The 13,100-nt window shown below is 48.8% G+C and overlaps 1 protein-coding gene across 6 annotated transcripts in view; it reads right to left on the reverse strand.

Annotated features, from left to right (window-relative positions):
- LOC140396500 (small integral membrane protein 29-like) overlaps positions 1 to 10,835 on the reverse strand; it is a 106,028-nt gene extending 95,193 nt beyond the window's left edge. For 4 of the 6 annotated variants that reach the window (XR_011936549.1, XR_011936553.1, XR_011936551.1 and 1 more), the window contains exon 1: positions 10,639 to 10,829. The gene's annotated coding sequence lies outside the window, so the exon portion shown is untranslated. Of the gene's footprint in view, positions 1 to 10,593 lie in introns of all 6 variants that reach the window. The other 2 variants (XR_011936552.1, XR_011936550.1) reach the window with 2 other exon arrangements.
- Between the last annotated feature and the right edge of the window lie 2,265 nt (positions 10,836 to 13,100).

Here is a 13,100-nt window from a genome sequence, read left to right on the forward strand (position 1 = left end):
ACCACATTCAGCAGGCTTATCAAACTGCGGTCCGAAAATCAAAGTTAAACTCAATTTCAGAAGATAACGAGCAAAGTAAAACAATCGATCGGAACGGAAAACTGTCCTTATTGTCCATGAACTCAGGCACTTCCACATTGACGGCCCTGCAAGAAACCCGAAGAGCAGGCGAAAGCAGCTGAAGAAAGATGGCGGTGGTTACACCTTCTTCTGGAGAGGAAAACCAGAGGGTCAGTCCAGGACATGTGGAATTGGATTTGCCATCAAGAATGATGTTGTTTTCTGTGTGCAGAAATTAATTGTACCTTGTCCCCTTTTGAAACATGTGTGAAACTGAAGGTACTACATGATTTGTCATGGGCATATGTTATGTATGGTATGTTAAGTAAAAAAAATGATGTCGTCAACTGTTATTGCCTCCTTCTGTACTGTAAATTCAATGATAATCTATGATTAATCTAGGACAAAGGTTCGGCACAACATCGTGGGCCGAAGGGCCTGTTCTGTGCTGTATTTTCTATGTTCTATGTTAGCATTAACAAGGTGGACCTTTTTGAGAGGGCAGGCGTTGGGGAAGAGGGGGAGGCATCGTGCGTAGATTGGGAGAGGGGTAAGTGGAGCATGCACCATCCGGGGCTAGGGGCAGTTGAGGACACATATGTACAGCATTTCGTGGGTATGAACGAGCACTCACCAGACAGGCAGGATTCAGACTGCAGCATACATTGAGGAACACCAGTGCACAGCGCGTTATCATTACCCCTGCCTTCGACAGTGACCCATTGACAGCACCGCCTCAGTGAGGGCCTTCCTAGCCCTCCAGGCTTGCCAGACCCTCACCACTTCCACCTGTCCTCCATCCTCAGGCTGGTCCTGCAGGTCCTCCCGGGCACATCTTCCAGCCCCTCCAGGTCCAGCGCAGCGAGGCCACTGGACCTCAAACCCTGTACCCCAGACCCGCACGTAACATTACCTGGGCCAGGCATTTGTCCCCTCCCCGATGCACACCACACCCTCTGTGGCTCAGCCCCTGGGTGTTCCGATGTTGGCTCTATGTCTGTGGTGTTGCTTCCGGCAGTGTTCAGGCACAGTGTCCAGGCTTCAGGGTCTGATTGGGATGCTAGGCAATAACTCCCACATGCCACACATACCCACGGGAATCCACTTGGGAGATGTGAAGTGCTCACTTTTCTAAAAAATAAATTTAGAGTGCCCAATTATTTTTTTTCCCCCAATTAAGGGCCAATCCACCTAACCAGCACATCTTTGGATTGTGGGGGTGAAACCCATGCAGACACGGGGAGCATTTGCAAACTCCACACGGACAGTGACCCAGGGCTGGGATTCGAACTCGGGTCTTCAGCGCCGTAGTCCCAATGTTAACCACTGCGCCACCGTGCTGCCCTGTGAAGTGCTCACTTAACTACGACTGCCAATTCCCTATTAGCAATATCATTCAGCCGTGCGGCCAGAGGCTTCCACGGTCAGTAGGAGTTATCAGTGGTCGGACAGGCAGGGGCTGGGGTTGCCCCCTTTAAGGGCACACACGATCCAGGGGGCGATCCAGGGGTGACCTGCGGGCACTGAGACACTTGGATGATTCATGGCATGGTTTAAAGGCCAGGAAAGTTCTCCCTGGTAACCTAACAAATATTTATCTGTCAACCACATCATTTAATGCTGTTTGCGGTGACCTTGCTATGTGCAAATTGGCACCGTGTTTCCTGCATTACAAGAGTGATGACAGTGAAAGTATTTAATTGGCTGTAAAGTACTTTTTAAAAAAATATGTTTTATTGAAATTTTTTCCCCAACAACAATTTTTCCCCTCTTACAAAGCAAACGCAACAATAACAATACAGAAATTTTTAACAATACACAAGTAACAAAACCCCTTTATCTTTGACCTAAACTAAACTAACCCCCCCCCCGGGTTGATGCTGCTGGTCATCTGTCTTCCCTCTAACGTTCCCCTAGGTAGTCGAGAAATGGCTGCCACCGCCTGGTGAACCCTTGAGCCGATCCTCTCAGGGCAAACTTTATCTGCTCCAGTTTAATGAACCCCGCCATATCATTTACCCAGGCCTCCAGTCCGGGGTGTTTCGCCTCCTTCCACATGAGTAGGATCCTGCGCCGGGCTACTTGGGACGCAAAGGCCACAACGTCGGCCTCTTTCGACTCCTGCACTCCCGGCTCTTCCGCAACTCCAAATAGAGCTAACCCCCAGCCTGGTTTGACCCGGGCCTTCACCACCCGCGAAATCACTCCCGTCCCTCGCTTCCAATACCCTTCCAGTGCCGGACACGCCCAAAACATATGTGCGTGGTTTGCCGGGCTCCCGCCACACCTCCCACATTTGTCCTCCACTCCAAAGAACCTGCTCAATCTTGCTCCCGTTATGTGTGATCTATGTAGCACCTTAAATTGAATCAGGCTAAGCCTGGAGCATGAGGCAGAGGAATTTACCCTGCTTAGGGCATCAGCCCACATACCCTCCTCTATCTCCTCCCCTAGTTCTTCTTCCCACTTTCCTTTTAGTTCGCCCACCGACTCCACCCCCTCTTCCCTCATCTCTCGGGAAATCTCTGACACCTTGCCCTCTCCGACCCACACCCCTGAAAGCACCCTGTCCTGTATCCCCTGTGTCGGGAGCAACGGAAATTCCCTCACCTGTTGTCTAGTAAACGCCCTCACCTGCATATATCTCAAGACATTTCCCCGGGGCAACTTATACTTTTCCTCCAATGCTCCCAAACTCGCAAAAGTCCCATCTATAAATAAATCTCCCACCCTCCTAATTCCCAACTGGTACCAGCTCTGAAATCCTCCATCCACTCTTCCTGGGGCGAACCTATGGTTGTTCCTGATTGGGGACCCCACCAGGGCTCCCCGCACCCCTCTCTGTCGCCTCCACTGTCCCCAGATATTCAATGTTGCCGCCACCACCGGGTTCGTGGTAAACTTTTTAGGTGAGATCGGTAGCGGCGCAGTCACCAGCGCCTCTAAACTCGTCCCTTTACAGGACTTTCTCTCCAGTCTTTTCCATGCCGCTCCTTCACCCTCCATCATCCATTTACGTATCATTGCCACATTGGCGGCCCAATAGTAATCGCCCAAGTTCGGTAGTGCCAATCCTCCTCTGTTCCTACTACGCTGAAGGAACCCCCTCCTTACTCTCGGAACTTTCCCTGCCCACACGAAGCTCGTGATGCTCCTGTCTATTTTATTAAAAAAGGTCCTGGTGATTAGTATAGGGAGACATTGAAATACAAATAAGAACCTCGGGAGGACCATCATCTTAATTGCTTGCACCCTGCCCGCCAGCGATAGAGGCTGCATGTCCCACCTCTTGAAGTCCTCCTCCATTTGTTCTACCAACCATGTCAGATTAAGTCTGTGCAAGGTTCCCCAGCTCCTAGCGATCTGAATCCCCAGGTATCGGAAGTTTCTTTCCACTTTCCTTAGAGGCAAGCCTTCTATCTCTCTACTCTGGTCCCCTGGATGTATCACAAATAATTCACTCTTCCCCATGTTTAGCCTATACCCCGAGAAATCCCCGAACCCCCTCAAAATTCGCATAACCTCTATCATCCCCCCCGCTGGGTCCGACACGTATAACAATAGGTCATCCGCGTATAACGAGACTCGGTGTTCTTCTCCCCCTCTAATCACCCCTCTCCATTTCCTGGAGTCTCTCAACGCCATGGCCAGAGGTTCAATTGCCAACGCGAACAACAATGGAGACAGCAGGCATCCCTGTCTTGTTCCCCTATATAGTCGGAAATACTCCGATCTATGTCGACCTGTAACTACGCTTGCCGTTGGAGCCCCATAAAGAAGTCTAACCCAGCTAATAAACCCGTTCCCAAACCCAAACCTCCTTAACACTTCCCATAAATACTCCCACTCCACCCTATCAAATGCCTTCTCTGCGTCCATTGCCGCCACTATCTCTGCCTCCCCCTCCACTGGGGGCATCATTATCACCCCTAATAGTCGTCGCACGTTAACATTCAGTTGTCTCCCTTTTACGAACCCTGTCTGGTCTTCGTGCACCACCCCCGGGACACAGTCCTCTATCCTCGATGCCAGTACCTTTGCCAACAATTTGGCGTCCACGTTCAATAATGAAATGGGTCTATAGGACCCGCACTGCAACGGATCTTTATCCCTCTTCAAAATTAACGATATCGTCGCCTCCGACATCGTCGAGGGTAGAGTCCCCCCTTTCCTGGCCTCATTGAACGTCCTCACCATCAACGGGGCCAACAAGTCCACATATTTTCTGTAATACTCCACCGGGAACCCGTCTGGTCCTGGGGCCTTCCCTGCTTGCATGCTTCCCAGTCCCTTAATAACCTCGTCCACCCCAATCGGTGCCCCCAGGCCTACCACCCCCCGCTCCTCCACTTTTGGGAACCTCAATTGGTCCAGGAACTGCCACATCCCCTCCTCTCCCTCTGGGGGTTGAAACCTATACAGTTCCTCATAGAAGGTCTTGAACACCTCATTTATCTTTCCTGCCCTTCGCACCGTGTCTCCCCTTTCGTCTCTAATTCCTCCTATCTCCCTCGCTGCTGCCCTCTTTCGCAATTGATGAGCCAACAGGCGACTAGCCTTTTCCCCATATTCATACCTCCTCCCCTGTGCCTTCCTCCACAGTACCTCCGCCTTTCTGGTGGTCAGAAGGTCAAATTCCGTCTGGAGTCGTCTCCTCTCCCTGTACAATTCCTCCTCCGGGGTCTCTGTAAATTCCCTATCCACCCTTAAAATCTCCCCCAGTAATCTTTCCCTTTCCTTGGCCTCTGTTTTCCTTTTGTGGGCCCCAATGGAGATCAGCTCTCCTCTGACCACCGCTTTTAGTGCTTCCCATACCACTCCCACAGGGACCTCGCCGTCGTCATTGACCTCCAGGTATCTCTCAATACACCCCCGCACTCTTGCACACACTCCCTCATCCGCTATCAGTCCCACATCTAATCGCCAGAGTGTTCTCTGCTCCCTTTCCTCTCCTAATTCCAGGTCCACCCAATGTGGGGCATGATCCGAAACCGCTATTGCTGAGTACTCAGCTTCTTCCGCCCTAGAGATCAACGACCTTCCCAAAACAAAAAAATCTATCCGGGAGTACACTTTATGGACATGGGAGAGGAAGGAAAACTCCCTAGCCCTAGGTCTAAGAAATTGCCATGGATCCACTCCCCCCATTTGGTCCATAAACCCCTTAAGTACCTTGGCCGCTGCCGGCCTTCTTCCGGTCCTTGAGCTGGATCTATCTAGCCCCGGGTCCAGCACCGTATTAAAGTCCCCTCCTAAAATCAAGTTTCCTACCTCCAGGTCCGGTATACGCCCCAGCATCCGTCTCATAAATCCCGCATCGTCCCAGTTTGGGGCATACACATTAACCAACACGACCTCCATTCCCTCCAGCCTGCCACTCACCATTACATATCTACCTCCGCTATCGGCTACGATGTTCTTTGCTTCAAATGCTACCCGTTTCCCCACCAAAATGGCCACCCCTCTATTCTTTGCGTCCAGTCCTGAGTGGAACACAAGTCCCACCCATCCTTTCCTTAGCCTAACTTGGTCCGCCACCTTTAGGTGCGTCTCTTGGGAGCATAACCACGTCTGCCCTTAGTCCTTTCAAATGCGCGAGCACTCGGGCCCTTTTTATCGGTCCGTTCAGGCCTCTCACGTTCCACGTGATCAGCCTCACTAGGGGGCTACCTGCCCCCCTCTCGTGTCGACTAGCCATTACCTTCTCTAGGCCAGTCCCATATCCCGCCTCCGCGCTCCCGCTCGCTCCCCCAGCGTCGCACACCATCCCCGCCCACCCACTCTTTAGCCATTTCCTTTTGGATTTCCGCAGCAGCAACCCAGTTGTCCCCCCCCCCCCGCCCCCTCCCTCCCTCCTCCCCGCTAGATCTCTTTCTAGCATGATTGCTCCCCCCATATTACTTCCGTAAGTCAGCTGACTTCAACTGACCCCGGCTACTCCTGCTCACTCCTCGACCCCCCCCCGTGTGGGGAACTCTCATCCGCCTTGCGCCTGTCTTCCCGCCTTATTCTTTCTGGCGCGGGAACATCCCTTTACCTGACCCGCCTCTTATGGCGCAGCTCCCTTTTCCCTCCCCCTCCCCATTCTCCAACTATGTCCCGTCTTTCCCCCCTCACCGGCGCCCACATTTCCCCAATGTCTCCCCCCTTCCCAATTTACTTCTCAATTAACTTCAACCATAACATTAACAATAACATTTCCTGCAGCATCAGTCCCTCAGTTCCGATCCAATTTCTCTTCTTTGATGAAGGTCCATGCTTCCTCCGCCGTCTCGAAATAATGGTGTCTCTTCTGAAAGCGCACCCTACTCGGGTCCACTCCCCTGCCCCATCCATGTAACCCCACCCAACCTTTGGACACTAAGGGGCAATTTAGCATGACCAGTCCACCTAACCTGCACATCTTTGGGCTGTGGGAGGAAACTGGAGAACCTGGAGGAAACCCATGCAGACACAGGGAGAAAGTACAAACTCCTCACAGACAGTCACCCAAGGTTAGAATCAATCCCGGTTTCCTGGCGCACTTACTGTTTTGCCTGCCAATCCTTGATTCCATTGTACCTGGGGCCAGATCCTTCCTCGCCCCTTGAAATTGACCCTCCTCCAATTATTTTCACTCTGAATTGCTCCTGGTCCTTTTCCATTGCTAACCTAAACCTTATGATACTTTGATCACTGTCCCCTAAATTCTCTTTTACTGACAGTAAGTTTTAAAGTACTGGTGGACAAGGATAAGAGTGGTCCGAGGATGAATGTGCTAAATTGGGGGAAGGCTAATTATAACAATATTAGGCGGGAACTGAAGAACATAGATTGGGGGCGGATGTTTGAGGGCAAATCAACATCTGACATGTGGGAGGCTTTCAAGTGGCAGTTGAAAGGAATACAGGACCGGCATGTTCCTGTGAGGAAGAAAGATAAATACGGCAATTTTCGGGAACCTTGGATGACGAGTGATATTGTAGGCCTTGTCAAAAAGAAAAAGGAGGCATTTGTCAGGGCTAAAAGGCTGGGAACAGACGAAGCCTGCGTGGAATATAAGGAACGTAGGAAGGAACTTAAGCAAGGAGTCAGGAGGGCTAGAAGGGGTCACGAAAAGTCATTGGCAAATAGGGTTAAGGAAAATCCCAAGGCTTTTTACACGTACATAAAAAGCAAGAGGGTAGCCAGGGAAAGGGTTGGCCCACTGAAGGATAGGCAAGGGAATCTATGTGTGGAGCCAGAGGAAATGGGCGAGGTACTAAATGAATACTTTGCATCAGTATTCACCAAACAGAAGGAATTGGTAGATGTTGAGTCTGGAGAAGGGGGTGTAGATAGCCTGGGTCACATTGTGATCCAAAAAGACGAGGTGTTGGGTGTCTTAAAAAATATTAAGGTAGATAAGTCCCCAGGGCCTGATGGGATCTACCCCAGAATACTGAAGGAGGCTGGAGAGGAAATTGCTGAGGCCTTGACAGAAATCTTTGGATCCTCGCTGTCTTCAGGGGATGTCCCGGAGGACTGGAGAATAGCCAATGTTGTTCCTCTGTTTAAGAAGGGTAGCAAGGATAATCCCGGGAACTACAGGCCGGTGAGCCTTACTTCAGTGGTAGGGAAATTACTGGAGAGAATTCTTCGAGACAGGATCTACTCCCATTTGGAAGCAAATGGACGTATTAGTGAGAGGCAGCACGGTTTTGTGAAGGGGAGGTCGTGTCTCACTAACTTGATAGAGTTTTTCGAGGAGGTCACTAAGATGATTGATGCAGGTAGGGCAGTAGATGTTGTCTATATGGACTTCAGTAAGGCCTTTGACAAGGTCCCTCATGGTAGACTAGTACAAAAGGTGAAGTCACACGGGATCAGGGGTGAGCTGGCAAGGTGGATACAGAACTGGCTAGGCCATAGAAGGCAGAGAGTAGCAATGGAGGGATGCTTTTCTAATTGGAGGGCTGTGACCAGTGGTGTTCCACAGGGATCAGTGCTGGGACCTTTGCTCTTTGTAGTATATATAAATGATTTGGAGGAAAATGTAACTGGTCTGATTAGTAAGTTTGCAGACGACACAAAGGTTGGTGGAATTGCGGATAGCGATGAGGACTGTCGGAGGATACAGCAGGATTTAGATTGTCTGGAGACTTGGGCGGAGAGATGGCAAATGGAGTTTAATCCGGACAAATGTGAGGTAATGCATTTTGGAAGGTCTAATGCAGGTAGGGAATATACAGTGAATGGTAGAACCCTCAAGAGTATTGAAAGTCAAAGAGATCTAGGAGTACAGGTCCACAGGTCATTGAAAGGGGCAACACAGGTGGAGAAGGTAGTCAAGAAGGCATACGGCATGCTTGCCTTCATTGGCCGGGGCATTGAGTATAAGAATTGGCAAGTCATGTTGCAGCTGTGTAGAACCTTAGTTAGGCCACACTTGGAGTATAGTGTTCAATTCTGGTCGCCACACTACCAGAAGGATGTGGAGGCTTTAGAGAGGGTGCAGAAGAGATTTACCAGAATGTTGCCTGGTATGGAGGGCATTAGCTATGAGGAGCGGTTGAATAAACTCGGTTTGTTCTCACTGGAACAAAGGAGGTTGAGGGGAGACCTGATAGAGGTATACAAAATTATGAGGGGCATAGACAGAGTGGATAGTCAGAGGCTTTTCCCCAGGGTAGAGGGGTCAATTACTAGGGGGCATAGGTTTAAGGTGAGAGGGGCAAGGTTTAGAGTAGATGTACGAAGCAAGTTTTTTACGCAGAGGGTAGTGGGTGCCTGGAACTCGCTACCGGAGGAGGTAGTGGAAGCAGGGACGATAGGGACATTTAAGGGGCATCTTGACAAATATATGAATAGGATGGGAATAGAAGGATACGGAACCAGGAAGTGTAGGAGATTGTAGTTTAGTCAGGCAGCATGGTCGGCACGGGCTTGGAGGGCCGAAGGGCCTGTTCCTGTGCTGTACATTTCTTTGTTCTTTGTTGTTTGTTTGACAGGTCCTTCAGTCCCCAGAACTAGATTCAGCAACATCTCCTTCCTCAATGTGCCAGAAACATAAATGATCATGAAGATTCTTCTGAACACATTTCAGTTCAGAAACTCTTCTCCCTCTTTGCCCTTTATAGTACTACTATCCCAGTCTATATTGACTTAATTAAAATCCCATTATAACTACTCTAATTTTGCACTTCTCTGTAATGGTGCAAATCTGTTCCTCTTTCCCACCATCCGATTGAATAGACCCAGTAGTATAATGGTGCCTCAATTTCTTCTTAGCCCTAATGAAATTGATTCCACCTTTGGGCCCTCGAGGATGTCCTCTCGGTCTCCAGCACTCGAATATTCTCCTTCATCAATACTGCTACCCCTCCTCCTTTCTTTCCTTCCCTATCTTTCCTGAACACTTTGTATCCAAGAATATGTAGTACCCAGTGCTGTTCTTTTATGAGCCAGGACCCTGTTATTGTCTTGACATCATATTCCCATGTGGCTACCTGCACCTCACCAACCTTATTTACCACACTCCAGGGGCGGGATTCTCCACTCCCGCGCCGAAGTGCCCACACCGTTGTGAACGCCGTCGAGGTTCACGACGGCACAAAATGGCCCCTATCCCGACCGATTCAGGGCCCGATTATGGGCTAGGAGCGGGGCCGCGTCATTTACACGCGCCAGGCCTTGTCGCCACGTAAAGGCTGCGCCGCATACATGACACGGCCGGCGCTGCATAACTGGCGTCACCCGCGCATGGGTGGGTTGGCCGGCACCAACCCGCGCATGCGTGGTTGCCGTCCTCTCCGATGCCGCCCCGCAAGAAGATGGCAGACGGATCTTACGGGGCTGCGGAAGAAAGGAGGTCCTCCTTCAGAGAGGACGGCCCGACGATCAGTGGGCACCGATCGCGGGCCACCCCACATTTGAGGCACTCCCCCGGTGCAGGATCCCACCTCCTCCTCCTCCCCCCCCCCCCCTGCAGGCCGCCCCCCCCAGCGTTCCCGCGCTGTTCCCGACGGCAGCGACCAGGTGTGGATGGCGCCGGGGGGAACCCGCCGTTTTGGGCTGGCCGCTCGGCCCATCCGGGCCTGAGAATAGCAGGGGTGCCGGAGAATCGCCATTTTGGGGTCTCGGGCGATTCACCGGCCTGCGGAACTCGACAGGGCCGTTCCCGCCGCTTGGGAGAATCACGGGAGGGCGTCGGACCGGCGTCGCGGGAAATTTTGGCGGCCCAGGCGATTCTCCCAACCGGCGTGGGAGTGGAGAATCGTGCCCCATGTGTTCAAATGCATGCACAGAAAGCCTAATTTAGACCTCTTTACATTCCCTGTTACTGTGACCCTACCCGATGCCTTGCCATTTCTTTTCTGGTGCTGTCTCTCCCACTTCTTTCTGCAGTTAATGCATTTTTAAATAGGAAATTAATTGTGTCATTTAAATTGTACATCAGCAATGCAATTTCAACTTTGGAAATGCTACTCTATCTATTCTAAATCAGCAGGGGTCCATTTAACATTTTATTATTCATTATCTAGCAGAGTCCAGCCATTCTAAAACTGCATTTACCTTGTTGTCCAGTTGGACTGAGTAAGATCTAGCTGAGTCACTCACATTTAGATGAAAACAGGTGCACTGTGAAAGCCCAACATTCCATTCACGCACATGCTGGCTGTAACATTACAGAGATGCTCATCTTTACCACAACTTCACTACTGAAATGTACTTCAGCAGCTAGAGAGATCCAGAGGAGAGCTATGGAGATGCTCATCCGCGACATCATCATTGAGACATGTTGCAATGGGGACAGCTGGAAGGACGAAATGAAAAACAAGTCCATAAATATCCATCAGGTTTACACGGATATAACTATTAGCTGCAGAAAGCCAGTCTTGAGAGGTGTTCGTTGAAGAACAATAAACCTCAATGGTCCTTTCCAGTCCTTTGTTCCCTTTGTTTTGATATTTCCTTTGTTGCATTAAGGAACTGCTTCCTCAATTTTTTATCCAGTATTGCCTGGCAGTTCCAGAAATTTGAAAAAAGTTCAGATACTCATTTTTGCCCTCTTTCTCTGGCTTGCCCTATGTTGAAGGTGCTGAATAATGCTGGAACATTCGCCTGACTTTTCTCTCTACAGGCACTGACCTTCCTGTAATATATTTCTGTCATTTTTCTGTGTTTGTTATTGTTCTAATCCAGTGTATCATTGATCCATACATGGAACCGGTAGTGAAATTGCTTCAATATCAGTAGTTAGGCTGACAAGAATATTTCATCCATTCATTTGACAATTATTTTGATGAAGTATGCCACCTCCAAGAGCAGTTGTCTAACAAGTTATAATAGGGACCAGTACTTTCAAATACAAACCACTAATTCAAATAGTGTATAACATTCCAGCCTTTGAAGTTACTTAAACAGTTACAGAAGAAAATATTTTTAAAATAGTACTTTTATTGGAATTTGGATTACAATGATTTTTTTCCCAACATTTCTCTATTACTTCTCTCCCAATTTTCTCCACGTACCCAAGGCATCAATTCCTTGCTGGGTTCCAGTTCCACAGCCTCTGCCACCCATGTTATGCTATGCAAGTGTCCATGATTCATTGTCAGCGAGCTATTTTACCGACGGTGCCTATTTTACAGGCATGACAACTGAACTGGATTTTATTCTTGTCTGATGCCTATCCGCATGCATTTCCAGCAAAGATCAATTGATAATGACCATGAATAGGTGTTTGGAACAATTTTCTCTGTGTAACTAAGAGGCAATTTGAGCAATCAGATTATCCTCCCACCACCTTGGGTGAGACCAGCTAATTCAGCACAGACAAGGAATATTCCTCGTCTAACACAGCTTCTTACTGTATAAGCTTTCTGAACCACCAATGGAATATGTGTTCAAACATGTGATACAAAGGAAGGAGATTCTATTTTACCTGTTAAAAACAATAACAATTCAAACATATTGAAAACTATTAATATTCTTGTGCAATTAATATTGTTTTATATTTATTCTAGACCAGTATTATACATATCTAATTTTAATGAAATATAATTTGCGACACAGTACTTGCAGCATATTTTCTTAAAAATTGTTAAACTCATGAGCTAAAAGACACTGGAGTTTTCCACACTTAACTGATAGTTACACAGTAGCTCTCTGGACATTGAATTCTGCTATCCTAGGCTATATCTTCGAAGCATAACTGTGAGCGCACCCAACTTCACCCATAATTCAACCACACCTCCTGATTGAAAAAGGAGCCAAAGACAAGACTATTAGTTCATCAGCAAATTCTTTCTACCGATGTATGGACAATTCCACCTTGCCTTGACAATTCTCTGCGAGAATATCATGACGGACAAAATTCTAAAGGGTACTGTTTCAAGCCTTAACCGAGTAAATGACAGTTAAGGGGCTACTGTCCTATCTACTTGACTGGTAATATTAGTCACGCTTTATACTAGGTGTCCTTAGGTCCTAAATAATTAGTGACGCGTGACTTCTAAATGTTATGATGACATAGAGCATACAGTGCAGAAGGATGCCATTCGGCCCATCGAGTCTGCACCAACCCACTTAAGCCCTCACCTCCACCCTATCCCCGTAACCCAATAACCCCTCCTAACCACTAAGGGCCATTTATCACGGCCAATCCACCTACCCGGCACGTCTTTGGACTGTGGGAGGAAACCGGAGCACCCGGAGGAAACCCACACAGACACGGGGAGAACGTGCAGACTCCGCACAGACAGTGACCCAAGCCGGGAATCGAACCTGGGACCCTGGCGCTGTGAAGCCACAGTGCTATCCACATGTGCTACCGTGCTGCCCTAACTTGACTTTAAAGTTTTATTAAGAATTTTATACATAGACAATTCTATCTAAATAGCAAACAAAAACAAGCCCTAATGGCTTGATAAATTTATGCAATGATTACCTGAACCATGAGAAACACAAAGTTCAGGCTCTATCTGCAATTTGATTTTTTAATAAATTTAAAGTACCCAATTTTTTTTACTATTAAGGGGCAATTTAGCCTGGCCAACCCACCTACCCTGCACATCTTT

The sequence above is a fragment of the Scyliorhinus torazame genome, chromosome 19 (genome assembly GCF_047496885.1).
Source record: "Scyliorhinus torazame isolate Kashiwa2021f chromosome 19, sScyTor2.1, whole genome shotgun sequence".
Lineage (NCBI taxonomy): Eukaryota > Metazoa > Chordata > Chondrichthyes > Carcharhiniformes > Scyliorhinidae > Scyliorhinus > Scyliorhinus torazame.